Source organism: Pinus tabuliformis, chromosome 5_1 (assembly GCF_031772625.1).
Source record: "Pinus tabuliformis cultivar Carrire ecotype Pingquan chromosome 5_1, CPIR1, whole genome shotgun sequence".
NCBI lineage: Eukaryota > Viridiplantae > Streptophyta > Pinopsida > Pinales > Pinaceae > Pinus > Pinus tabuliformis.
Genome location: NC_142305.1, coordinates 417,080,622 through 417,094,953, shown reverse-complemented (window position 1 = coordinate 417,094,953; position 14,332 = coordinate 417,080,622).

Here is a 14,332-nt window from a genome sequence, read left to right as displayed (position 1 = left end):
AGGATATTATCGAAGATTCGTTAAAGACTTCAGTAAGCTAACCTCGCCATTGTTTGGACTCTTAGGGAAATATGTTGAGTTTAAATGGACTGACAACTGTCAAGGGGCACTGGATGAGTTGAAAGGTAAGCTGGTGTCCGCCCCGATCTTGAGAGGTCCAAACTGGGCCCTACCTTTCCACATCCACACTAATGCCTCGAATAAAGCCATAGGGGCAGCCTTAGGACAAGTTGAGGAGAAACTCCCATATGCCATATACTTCATCAGCAAAAACCTGTCCAAGGCAGAAATGAACTATACTGTAACTGAGAAAGAGTTACTGGCTATAGTCCATTCCCTAAACAATTTCAGACACTACATCACTGGTTATCAAACATTTGTACACACTGATCATGCTGCGATTAGATATTTAATGAATAAGCCTGATTTCAATGCTCGTATCATTAGATGGTTGCTTTTGTTGCAGCAGTTTGATTTGACTATTGTCGACAAGCCAGGTAAGGAAAATGTTGTTGCTGACTTCTTGTCTAGATTGGATTTGCCTGCAAGTGAAGAAGGAACAGTGGATGACTAGATGCCAGATGAACATCTATTTGCTATCTCAATTCTCTCTCCATGGTTTGCTGATATAGAAAATTACTTGATCTCAGCACAGTTCCCTCCGCATCTGTCCTCAAAGGAGAAGAGCAGAATTGTAAGGAAGAGTGCCCCGTTTACTTGGATCGGGGGCAACCTATTTAAACTAGGCCCAGATCAGATCTTGAGGCGTTGTGTTAGGGAGGAGGAAGTATTTGACATCCTCCTAATCTGTCATGATGAAACTTGTGGAGGCCACTTTTCAGCAAAAGGGACTGCCTTCAAAACTCTACAGGCAAGCTACTATTAGCGTACTCTTCATCAAGATGTCAGAAGATACATCAGCCAGTGTGACCGATGTTAAAGGATGGGGAAACCAACTCCAAGGGATGAAATGCCTCTCCAACCTCAAGTGACCTTCGAGGCATTTGAGAAGTGGGGCATGGATTTTGTGGGTCCTATCAACCCTCCTTCAAAGCAAAGATCTTACATCATTGTGTGCACTGACTATCTGATAAAGTGGGCAGAAACAAAGGCAATCAAAGCAGCAACAGAAGAAAAGGTGGCCGAGTTTTTAAGGGAAAATATCTTCTACAATTTTGGCTACCCAAGAGAGTTAGTCACCGATAAAGGAAGCCAGTTCACCTCCAACCTGATTGAAGATTTGCTCGCGCATCACAAGATCAAGCACAGGACTTCCACCCCATATCATCCTCAAGCAAATGGGCAAGCGGAAGTCACTAATAGAGTGTTGGAAGGGATTTTGACTAAGGTTGTGAGCAGCAAAAGAAAGGATTGGGCAGATCGCCTAGTTGAGGCCACCTGGGCCTACAACACCACTTGGAAGACTACAACAGGTTTCACACCTTAAGAACTGGTCTACGAGAAGAAAGCTTTGTTGTCCATAGAGTTCAAGTACAATACATTGAGGGTGGCAACTCAGCTGGACCTAGATCTCAGCCATGCCCAATGTGAAAGATTATTGCAGCTGAATGGATTAGATGAACACAGAATGCAGACCCTCCTCCACTCAGAAGTAGTTCAACTCCAGAGGAAGATATGGCATGACCGGCACCTTAATGAAAAGCAATTCCAACAGGGAGATTAGGCGCTGCTGTATGACTCAAGATACAAGGATTTCAAAGGAAAGTTGAGGACAAGATGGTTAAGACCATATAAAGTGGAGAAATGTAATGATAATGGTTCAGTCCTTATCAGGACCATTGATGAAGAAGCCATCCCCATGCTTGTCAATGGGCATCGATTGAAAATCTACAAGAAACCCCTTTCGAGGCAGGAGTTCACTGAAACTGTGGAAAAATCAGTGCTAGTAGTAGAGAAGGGTTCTGCCTCTATTTCGGCCACACCTTGATCATCAAAAAAAAAAAAGGGAATAAAAAGATCCCTGGGCGAAAACCTCTTTGAGGTGCCGAGGGCAGACAGTGAGGGTGAAAACCTCATGGAGGCGCCCCAGCTGTCTCTCAGAAAATAAAGAAATGGAATAAAAAAGATCCTTGGGTGAAAACCTCTCTGAGGCGCCCAGGGCAGATAGCGGGGCTGAAAACCTCATGGAGGCACCCCTGCTATCTCCCAAAAAGAAAAAAGAAAAAAGAAAAAGAAAAATAAACAGGTCTAATCTCTGGAACTATTGCAGGTTGCAGGGAATACAGTGCAGATAAAGAAGGTCACGTAAAACGAGGACAGGGGTCTGTACCAAGCTACCAGACATCCTCACAAACACCCCCTCCAGGTCCACTCACTTTTTCCAAGATTTGAACACATTCGGGCCGAGATTCAACCTCCTACAGGAAGTCTTGAGCTTTCTACAGGATGTTTTGGGGCTTTCTACATGAAGTTCTGCATTTCTACAGGAAACATCTTGTAGAGCCTTCAGGCAGGCAAAAATCGATTCTAGAAAGGGATTTAAAGCTTGAAGTCTATTGATGAGGCCTGCAGCCACCCCTCTCTTCCATCCATCACCGGTTTCATCTCTTCCCACCGCCATTACAACAATCTGGTCCTATATTCATGCACAGTCATGCAAAGAGTCCTGTTTTCCTCAGATCGAATTTTTTTTCCCAAGTGACAAATCAAGTACACAAAGGCTCACACACTCTACCTATCAAAGCTCCATCAGGACCCTTCATCTGTGAATACAACCTTGCTTGTTTCAGCATGCATCCCAGGAGGAGAAGCAGCTACAGGATGTCCTACAGGAATCCTGTAGCAGTTGATCCGTCTGGAGCACATACTATGGAGTCAATAGCAGTTGAAATCGACGCAGGAGACATGCAACAAGCTCCGCTTGGACGTGAACACCTCCTCGACAGCTGAGAAAAGACAGAGCCGTGCATGCAGCATTCACAACCAGAGGATCGGGTCCTGAAGCCTTGCATACAGCATCAGCCAATGAACGAAGGAGTTCCAGCCCCTGTGCACGAAGGAGCAGTGAGAAAGGCCATCGTTCCACGTCCGGGAGCCTGCAGAACACGTCCACGGCCACATAGGTAAGTGTCTAACCTTATTCGTCAAATTGCATAGACAATACTCTAAAAACTGCATGTCTGTGAAATGGTGCGGATTGAACGAATTCGATGGCCAGTCAACTGGCCACCCACAGTCAGTCGAATGGCCTCGTGGGATCCGACCGAGCTCGGTTACGCTCGAATCCACCAAAGGGACGTGGAGCCGACACGTGGGAAGTGTCCAGTTAGGGAGAATCGACAGATTGGCAGTGATGACGGTGGGTAATGGCAGAGAAAGGAAATGGCGGTCAGAGACACGCCGAAGAATGATGGTTGTGACATTGGCTAATGGATTGGCTTGGACACCTCACCCCCTCGCCATGAATTGCGCTGTAATTCAAAATCGTTCGGCCAGAGAACTCACATTAACCACTGTCATTTACACTTGCAATTGTTTTTCAGCAAAGTACGCGTCCTCCTCCTCTGTAGTTCGTTAGCCTGAGCTTCTCGGCCCGTTTCAAAATCCTCCCGCGTCCCAAGCTCATTCAGAAGCGCCGTGATGCCCTCTAGAAGCCGGAAAAGCTCTCTACAGGAAGGAGCTCTATAGGAACCATGGCATAGCCTCCCAGAGAAGAGAAACCTGGACTTTCTGCGTCGAAATTGGAGTTTCGAAGAGAGGTAGGCCCGAAAACACCATTCCCATGCATGATATTTCGAAAGGTGGTGAATTAAACTGTCTGGAGTAGGAGAATTAGAAGCAAATCTGCCTGTGGGTCAAGAATAGTAGTTTGCCTGTGTGATACACAGAATTTTTTTTAGTTGGTTCTGCGTCACATTCTCCTCCACGGTTCCTATTAACAAATTCCTTCTGTAGAAACAATAAACCACTGTAAGGGCTAACCTGTGCATAAAGAATGTGACTTCTATGTGGTTGGGGATGAAATTTAAGCTCTGCACTCTGTCTGTGAGAGCCTAATTCCCTTTTGACAGTCAAGTTTTGGGCAGCAACAGCATTATAACCAGGGAATTGGTGCAAAGTGAGATACAAACATCTAAGAAACCCTGTCTTGAGAAGCAAAGGAGGAAACCATACACAGAATTCCCCTTCTGATCAGAACACAATCCAAAACAGATCATTCTCACCATGCCAGGAGGGTTTATCAGAAAGGCACCCTCGGATTCTAGGAAATTGCGAGAAACTCCCGAGGTGGTAGACCTATTTACCCGTGCCAATTGGATGACCTTTTGTGACAGAATCCAAGGTCATGATGATGAGATAACATAAGAGTTCTTAATGTCCCTGCAGCTTAAATCCAAGATACTGGCCACTGTAAATTTCAGAGGGTTGACCTTAAAAATTACCCCACAACTCATTAGTCGAGTCACTGATCTGCCATTGGGGATACCCTGGAGCAAAGAGGAGAGGGCATTGGGCCAAAAAGCCAAAAAGGAATTCTTCCTACCAGAGGAACAGTTTTCAGAGGATAAGAATGGGGTCCGGAGAGCCAGCCTACATCCATTTTGGAGCGAGGTTAGCCTTCAGATCATGAAATACATTACCTGTGAGGGGCGGTTCAGTATTGTTTATGGTTATCACTTCCGGTTGCTAACTGAACTCAGACATAAGATGGATTTACCCACAGAAAAAACGTTAAGCATCCCCTATTTCCTTCTACAATCATTAATTGAGTGTGGCACAAAATTGAAGGAAGGGACACCGGACCAACTAGCTCATCATGGGCTTATCAAGCTTCTAGTAGAAGATGCCCTCCATACCTATACTGTCCCTCTCTCCTGGGAGATTTTCTGCAATATGTCCAACGATGATGATATCCGAATTCTGGCCGAGGAACTCACTTCATCCAGTAGTGAGGAAAGGGAGCACATTGAGGCAGAAGGGAAAGCCAAGGGTAAGGAAAGCCAGGATAGACCACCACAAAAAGAGCAAGAAGAGAAACAAGAGAAATGCCAAGCTGCTGAGCCCAAAACTCTGGGTGGAATATGTTATCACTCAGGTTGTCCTTAAGCTCCGGAAAAGGATACGGCCGAGGTAACCACAGACCAACTTTGGACTACAGGTTCTAGCCAACCTGCAATCAGAGAGGGCTCTCTCTTTATGATTTAGCTTTGTTGAAAAGGATTTTAGGCTAGGTCTTGAGTTCAGAGGGTTTTGTTTTGTTTTTGGTGGGAAAATTGATGTTTTCATACAGAGAGGCAAGGCATAGTCTGGTATTTTCAAACCATTGGGCGTGGAGTCGAGGAGGGGAACTGCTGGTGCATTTCTTCGGTCACAAGAGAGGTAAATTGGAGCAAGATAGCCGAGCATGAAACAATATTTTAGGTTTAAATGATGGGAAGAATTCTAAGTAATGAGAGGCAGTTAAGAATCTCTCAATCAGCTTAACAGATGGAGGTAACAGAGCTCTACCTAGGGGCAGTGAAGAATCCCTAGATAATTGGCCAACACAAATGAATCAGGGTAAACATGAGCCAGGAGGAATTCATATTCATAACCAATTCAATCAGAGGAAAACATAAAGAAATAGCAGAAATTGAGCATAGAGTGTATTTAAACAAATTCTAAGCTATTCTTTCTTTCTGCTATTTAGATAGTGGTAAACAATAAACAGAGGTAAGATGCACTTATTGCTTCAGGCTGCAGTACAAGAATTCAATCTTCATATCTCCAAAAGCATTCATTTACAACAGTCAGTTTGCTCTCCAAGCTTTCAGCAATCTTTGATTATAGAAAAAACTCAGGTATACAATGTGAGTCTCCAGTGAAAATTATCAATCAACCAACCCTTGTAACAATGTAGAGGGCGATATATATAGGGAAAAACTATCTACAGAGTTCCTTTATTACATCTTGACCTAATTAGGTCTGAAAGAAAGATAATTACTTAACCTAATCCTATCCAGAAATAAATGCAAAAAATATCTCGGGCTGCGCTCAGGTCCGCCGTATCAAAACTGAGTAAATGATGTTATCCTTGGAGGCTTGCTGTAGTGTTTTCTGAAATAAATGTGTATGGGTTTCTGCATCTCTGATGTATGTCTGTATTTAAAGCTTTAACTGTGATTTGAGGGCAAGGATGGGCTCATGCCTCTTGATTTGACTTTCTGGGGGGTTCATCAATGTTCAGGTGCTTCGAGCCCCTAAAAAATCTTCGGCTGATACTCTTTGGCTTTTCATCTTCATCTGATACTCTTTGGCAATAAACCGATGCTGTTCTGACGTGTTGGTGGGTCTAATCACAAATTAATGGCCGCTGTTCGGCCTTTGTTTCCTTCAAAACTGTTTTCTGCTCCTCTCGGCAAGCTTCGAGAAGAAAAATGGTTCATTCGGCACCTTTCGGGCTTCCTGGGGGCTGCAAAATGAAAAGATTCCCTGAAGATTCCCCACTCTGGCCCAAAAAATGCTCATCAAAAACTGCCTCAGAAACTGATTCCGGGGCTCCGAAGTGCGATTTTTTGCCCTTCGCGCCAAAAGTGCTGATGACGTCAGCGGATGTGACTTCGTACGGCGGGTGACGTCAGCATGATGACGTGGTGGGATGACGTCAGCGGGTGATGTCATCATGTACGGACAGTGACGTGGCATGTACAGTGGCAGGGTACGGTGGCAGGAGGCCACGTGGCTGGTGACTCGGCGGTACGGTGGCAGGAGGCCACGCAGGTGGACGACGTGTCGCGGTGACTGGGCCGAGGGGGTGACGCAGGCGGGTGATGTGGGGCTTACGTCACAGGGGAGGGCGGTAAGCGGTTTTGGGCGCACCGCCATTAGCGCCTGGGCGGTTTTGGGGGGAGGGGCTCCGCCACACCCCAGAGCCTGACGCGTGGTGGGAGTACGGCGGTAATACCGCCCATCTCCCGGACGCTAAAGCTCGGACGTTTGGAGGATGGGAGGGCCTGTCAGCCATAGATCTGCGGGGTGGATGATCCAACGGCTGGCGGGGATGGCGAGTCGGCGGGGGTATACGGCAGGGAATATGCGCGTAATATTCCAATTTAAATAGCGCGTGCAGGTGGGGTTTGAAACTTAGGTTTAGTGGGTTTGGGGGGTAAATACGAGCGCGGGTTAATGTATTTTATGCCCGAAACTTAGGATAAGGTGGCAAAAAGTGGGTTTTGGAGGGTTTTTTAGGGCTAGGGAAGAGGTTATTAATCTGGCCAAGTGTCAGATTAATCCCTGTTTAGACACAGATGGGCTAAAAGCAGCCCCAGATGGACTGTTCTTTCCCTGACTTAGAGAGAATATGGCTATATTGTCGGGGAGGGGATATTTACATAGGGGAATTTTATATACAAAGTTTTAGTAGGGCAGGGGGGAAAACTGATAAGGAATTATATACTAGAGTTAGTAGTTAATATGAAGGTGATCACCAAGCGCTAAGGTCAGGGACCTTAGGCTATTTTGGGGAAAAGAGTTTGAAAAAATAAAATCCTTGAGTGAAGCAGATCTTCACCAAGGCAACTGATTTGGATGATGATTAAACTAAGAGGAATCAAGCAGATCTTGACCTCTTTGGGAAATTAGTAAGTGACTTGGGGAATTAGAAGAAGGGGGAGTTGGTTATGTCCACCTTTGAGCTCCCTTGCATGAAAACTGCCTGCACTGTGATCTGTAAAGATAAAACACTTTGTAACACAAAATTGATCATAAATTATCATTCTGCAACCACAAAGCTACCTACCCAGCCTACTCTCCTAACATTTTTTCTTCTTTTGAATTGGGTGCACTTAGACTTGCAAACCCAGATTTACAATTTTTCTTTTGAATTTTTCCTATCTAAATCTACACTTATTTCTGCCAGGGCCCAGATTACACAGTTGGGTCCCTTTGATTCTCTACCTATCTATAGATCTGCCAAGATTAAACTGTTTGGACAGATATCATTCTCTATATTCTAAAACAGGAAATTGAAACCTAGGGAGACCAAGATTAAACTGCTTGGACCTCCCTTAACTGAAAACTCTTCAAAACTGGAACAACTCATCAAAAATGCAATACATCAGTGCATTTGGACTAAGCATACTTCATGGCACCTCGTGGAAATATGGAACACTGCAGCCTACAAAGTATGACATATTTGGCATGTAAAAATGTCAATCATGAAAAATGATACCCTGTTGCAACAGGAGGCTAACAGTGGCTCCACTTGGGGATGGCCTTCCCTTGTGGAAGGCCAAGAATAGCAGATCAGACTGCCTTGATCTTCTGTGGTTGTCGTAGACTACAAACACTTCTTTGTTCTAGCTGCTAAAAATATAAACTTTGAACTATGAACAACCTCCTCCTCAATTGAATTACTGTGAAATGCACAACATCGCCTGCTTTCTTCTGCGTGCTTGATAATTATGTACAACATTGTTTGAGCATTATGCCTCTGAAACCATGGGCCAAAACTAATGTGTCTTCTTTGACTCTGGTCCTGAACAGTTACTGACCAATTTCTTCTTCCTTGTCAACATTCTTTTGGCCGAAGATTACAATCTGCCATAGCTTGCCTTTACCATGATATATTGTGATGTGTCTGTTCTATTCTTCGATGTTGTGTTGAAATTAGTGCAGAGACAGGGCCTTTAAAACTGGAATACTTGCATCAGCTGTGTTATCTCAAAATCAGACCCTGATAGGCTGCTGGTCAGGTTGACTCTAAGTAACTATTTCAAACCTACTTTGGGCTGAGGCTTAGCCTCCTCAACCTGAGAGGGCTCTCTCTATATGGGTTAATGATTTTGATTAAGATAAGATGGCTAACTCTTGTAGAACAACTGCGATAAATATGAATGCTGGAAACATGTTAAACAACTATCCATTGGGTTTATGGAGTCAACAACACCTCAATATAACAAAGATCTTGACCTTACATAGAAGTCAGGGCATTCAGCATTTAAATATTCAGAACATACACTCATATAGAACCACACAATTTATAGATGCATACAGGAAATCAGAGCACATTCAGTGAATTCTGAGTGATTACACATCTATACCACTGTAAACTAAACCAAGGAAAAGACAACATCACACATTCTGAATATAAGAAATCCTTCATGAATCCTGAGAAGTAAAATCAAAATTATATTACTGAAATGAGTCTTTACATAAGCCAAATACCAGCTGTGTCATAAAATTTTCCCAACCCTCATTACATTGCTGTTTCAGCTATATATAGAGTTCTTATTCTAACTGATCGAGATTCCTCCTCCAGCATGAGGGGAATTCGATAACTACCTCTAATGACACCTATCAACTATTTAACTAACTAATAAATACAATAAAGTGTTGACTGGAGCTTTTTTAGAGTTCTAAATCTACTATGACTAACTCCATATTATATGCATGATGGCTTCTCCTCGTTCTTTGACAGTTGGTCCTCTTTCAGTTTGGCTGAGATGGCTGAGATGGGTATTTAATGCCCCATGTTGACCTTGGATGCTGAATCTTCTTATCTGCCCAGAAATATAGGAGACTATCCTTGCTTCTCGGCTTCAGTTTTTCCCAAAATCTTTGAATGCACAGAAGCATGTTCTTTAGCCTTTAATTACCCAAAATGTGGAAGACTGCCACGTTTTTGCTGCGTTGTAAGCTTTGTCCATGAACATGCGTGCTGGCCACCAGAGTCTTTTGATTGATGCCAGCAAGCAACTTTCCATTAAATGCATGCAGATTATAAACAGAACCCTTTGTCTCCTTCTCAGCAACAACTGCAACATGTGCCAGTACCACGACACCTAACGATCTAAAACACAGCGGATTCTGATAAGTATGACAGTTGGGTGAGATTTGGTATGGATCAGCACAAAATCACTTAGACCGTGTTTCGCTACGAAATCACCAGAACATGTTGCGCTGCGAAAACACCTAAAACTGACTTATGCGCTACGAAATCACCTAAAGAGCTTTGTGGCACATAATAACCTTTGAACAAAGTTGACACCGTCATACTAATGTGAGCGGTTTTGAAATTAGAATTCTTAAGTGATAACAGTGGCTCCACTTGGGATAGTGTGCTCCTGTAGTGCACTAAGAACTCGTATGTCCAGTGCCTTATCCATTTATGACAAACAGAAATTTGCTTGACAAGCATCCCCTTTAAGCTTCTTGAGCCTTCACCTTAGATGATCACTGTAGAAGAAAGAAATCTATATCTACTGAAAAAATGCTCAGTCAACCTTGAGCTTATTTGCATTTTCCTACCTACCTACCCTAACAATTCAAACTTCTTTCAGCTCAATCAATGTGAAATTTCCAATGTAGCCAATCCTTTGTTTTATCTGATATTAGAGTTTTTTGACTGCATCGGAGTTCAGAGTCACTATGATATTGTGATGACCACTGCCACTGAAATTGCCTCTGATCTTCATAGAAAAGTTGAAACACTGGAAAGTAAAACTCTTCCATCTATTTAGCTATAGGATCCCAGAATACATGATCAGCTTGATGATTCTTGTAACTTTCTGGTTGTGCAAACTGATCTTCAACAACAGTGTACAGTTCCTCAATCGTGAAAGAGAAAGGAAGCAACACTCTCTCCTTGTGTTCTGCCATAGAAAGCTTCTGAAAATAATGATCATGATTATGAAGACTATATGCCTGAATTTGACCTTCTAAACCTTCAATGTCTTTCTCAATGTCCTCAGCAACTTCATCCAAAAATTTCATCTTATCCTCTGCCTTGCACTCAAATGATTTTAGATACGAAGACAAGGACAAAGAAAAACTTTCATCTATTTCTTCATTAATATGATCATCATTCCATTGTTTGAAACCTTGAATTGAAGGAGAGTTTGCCACCACATCTGATCTATCTATCCATTCCTCCAAAAACATAAGCCAAAAGTCTTCAAATGACTTGATGGATTTGGCAGGAAAGCTTTCAATCCACCGTTTACATTTCCCTTGAAATGAATCATAGAACAACATAATGCAAACATCCTCATGTTTAACTCTAAGAAGCTCAGTAAAATCATAGAAATCTGATATATGCTTCAAAGTTAAACTCAAATCTTCTCCATTGAATTTTGGACCATTCCTTAGAAAATATGCATCCTTGGGAAAATGATTTCGGAAACCATATATTCCTGAAAAATCTATACATGCATACCTTGAGATAAGAATGGTAGTATCTGGGTCCTTCATAACTCCAGTGGAATCACCATGAATCTATGAATTTCGAATTCTTCAACAATGGAGTCGCCGAGGTAGATTTGCAGCCTCGAAAATTCTTCTGAGTTCCTGCTACCTTCAGAAGTTCAGTCTCTTGATTTCGGGAATGAATAATCTTCAGACTCCCGGCAGACGCACCAAAATGTTATCTCAAAATCAGACCCTGATAGGCTGCTGGTCAGGTTGACTCTAAGTAACTATTTCAAACCTACTTTGGGCTGAGGCTTAGCCTCCTCAACCTGAGAGGGCTCTCTCTAGATGGGTTAATGATTTTGATTAAGATAAGATGGCTAACTCTTGTAGAACAACTGCGATAAATATGAATGCTGGAAACATGTTAAACAACTATCCGTTGGGTTTATGGAGTCAACAACACCTCAATATAACAAAGATATTGACCTTACATAGAAGTCAGGGCATTCAGCATTTAAATATTCAGAACATGCACTCATATAGAACCACACAGTTTATAGATGCATACAGGAAATCAGAGCACATTCAGTGAATTCTGAGTGATTACACATCTATACCACTGTAAACTAAACCAAGGAAAAGACAACATCACACATTCTGAATATAAGAAATCCTTCATGAATCCTGAGAAGTAAAATCAAAATTATATTACTGAAATGAGTCTTTACATAAGCCAAATACCAGCTGTGTCATAAAATTTTCCCAACCCTCATTACATTGCTGTTTCAGCTATATATAGAGTTCTTATTCTAACTGATCGAGATTCCTCCTCCAGCATGAGGGGAATTCGATAACTACCTCTAATGACACCTATCAACTATTTAACTAACTAATAAATACAATAAAGTGTTGACTGGAGCTTTTTTAGAGTTCTAAATCTACTATGACTAACTCCATATTATATGCATGATGGCTTCTCCTCGTTCTTTGACAGTTGGTCCTCTTTCAGTTTGGCTGAGATGGCTGAGATGGGTATTTAATGCCCCATGTTGACCTTGGATGCTGAATCTTCTTATCTGCCCAGAAATATAGGAGACTATCCTTGCTTCTCGTCTTCAGTTTTTCCCAAAATCTTCGAATGCACAGAAGCATGTTCTTTAGCCTTTAATTACCCAAAATGTGGAAGACTGCCACGTTTTTGCTGCGTTGTAAGCTTTGTCCATGAACATGCGTGCAGGCAAAACCTTTCAAAAAGATTTGCTGCTTTGTCAATCATAATTGATCAACTCAATTGTAACATGCAGCTACAGCAGTTTCGTAGCGCGCTACGAAACTGCTGTGTAATTTCAAAAACACAGTCTTCGACTCTACTCTATTTGTATACCTTATCTTCAATTTCATTGCCTGAAAAAGGAGCACCAGATTTGTCTTGTCTTTTAATATCTGAATCAGAAGTGACACAGCTACCATTGCCAAAAACCTGTTCAAGTAGATTGATAAGGTCCTTATCATGCTTGTTGAATTCTTGGATATCACTCTGCTTAATACTCAAGTACCTGTACTTCATGCTCCTAAACTGTTGAAACAACTTATCTGTTGATAGATAGTGCCCAATCTCCTCTTTACCCTCTTAACACGCCGCTTTACTGTCTTGACACCTGAACGAAGCACTAAATTATCCACATTGGCCTTACGTTCACACTTCTGGTCTTCACTCATGTCTATGAAATCAATCTGTTGGTGTTTTGCTTTTACTTCACGTTCCTTTACAATTGGCATAGCAAAAGATGAAGGAATGAAAGCAAAAGCAATGTTGACAATAATTGCAGCTAAGAAGGCATCCAAATCATGATGCTGAGTGTGCTGTGATTCTGTCATAGGCAATGGATGATTTTGCGTTTGAATGGACATGTTTGACTCCTGTGTTGCAAGCCTTAAAATTGCATTGTTCATTACGTTGATATATGTTGGTGCAGCATGTTGACAAAAACTGTTATGCAGCACAGTGTAGCCTAAGCTCCCATCAACATTTGGTTCAGTCATTACTACAGCACCATACCTTGACTGATAGGATTCATTTAAACTGGTGATCAGGAATTCACTCATAGATAATAGGCTCGGTCCCAATTGAGGTCCTGCTACAGCAATGGCATCAGCCATCACCTGCTCTGAATCTGGAAAATGGTATGTACGTGGCTCTTGCTTTTGAACCCAGCCTCCTTTGAGATGCCTTGCAACCTGTTTTGCCACTGTCAGTGACATATTGAATGGGATAGGCCCAGAGTAACAGAAATTTGATCTCGATGTGGCCTCAGCTTTAATAAGAGTAGCCCAAGAAACAAAAACAATGCCGGTACAATTAGCTGGAATGCAATAGTTCTTTTATCTCTTCGAGCACATATTGCACGCTTCTTAATAAGAGCCTTAAAATGTTCCCAGAAAGAAGGGCTATCTGTGTTACTCACTAGGCAGTGATTTTGTGTTCTACATAAGCCTAGTAAACTGAAAAACATAGAGAATATCAGTATGAATGAGCTACAAATTGCACACAATATCCTCTTGGCTGCCTTTGTGGACCTACTGCCATAACCTTTTATAGTACAAGCTTTGGAATCTGTAGATCTGCAACAGAGTTTTGAAACTGCTTCGACCTTCGCATTGATATCCGTAGCATCCACATAAGTCTCATTTTCATCACAGTCACATCCAGCAACCCTTAAGAACACCTCTTCTAATGTAGTAACAGAAACACCATAACTCTCAATACCAATGTATTTTTCACCATTGAGGTTATTGCTTCCAATAGAATTACGTGTGCTACAGATACAACTTTCAATCTCCCTAAACAGCCCTTCAAAAGACGAAATTGATGAAAGTGGAAGTCGAAATGACAACTCAGACCCAACATCAGTAAGCAGTTTTGCAGAAGGCACATGGCGAGAAACAATATCAGCAGCTGCTGAGAATCAGCCTGCGCAACACATTTACAATCTCTGGATGCAATCTTAGAACAGGACAGATGTGCCGCCACGCCACAAACAATACAGCATTGAATTGAAGAATTCGAAATTGCCACGAGACCAAGGGACTGCGGTGGCAGAAATGACTTCAAACACACACAACAGGTGGAAGGTTGTCCGCGATAACCAAACTCTTGGTTCCACGAATGGTGAGCCTCCGGGGTTCTCAACTTTGTTTTTGA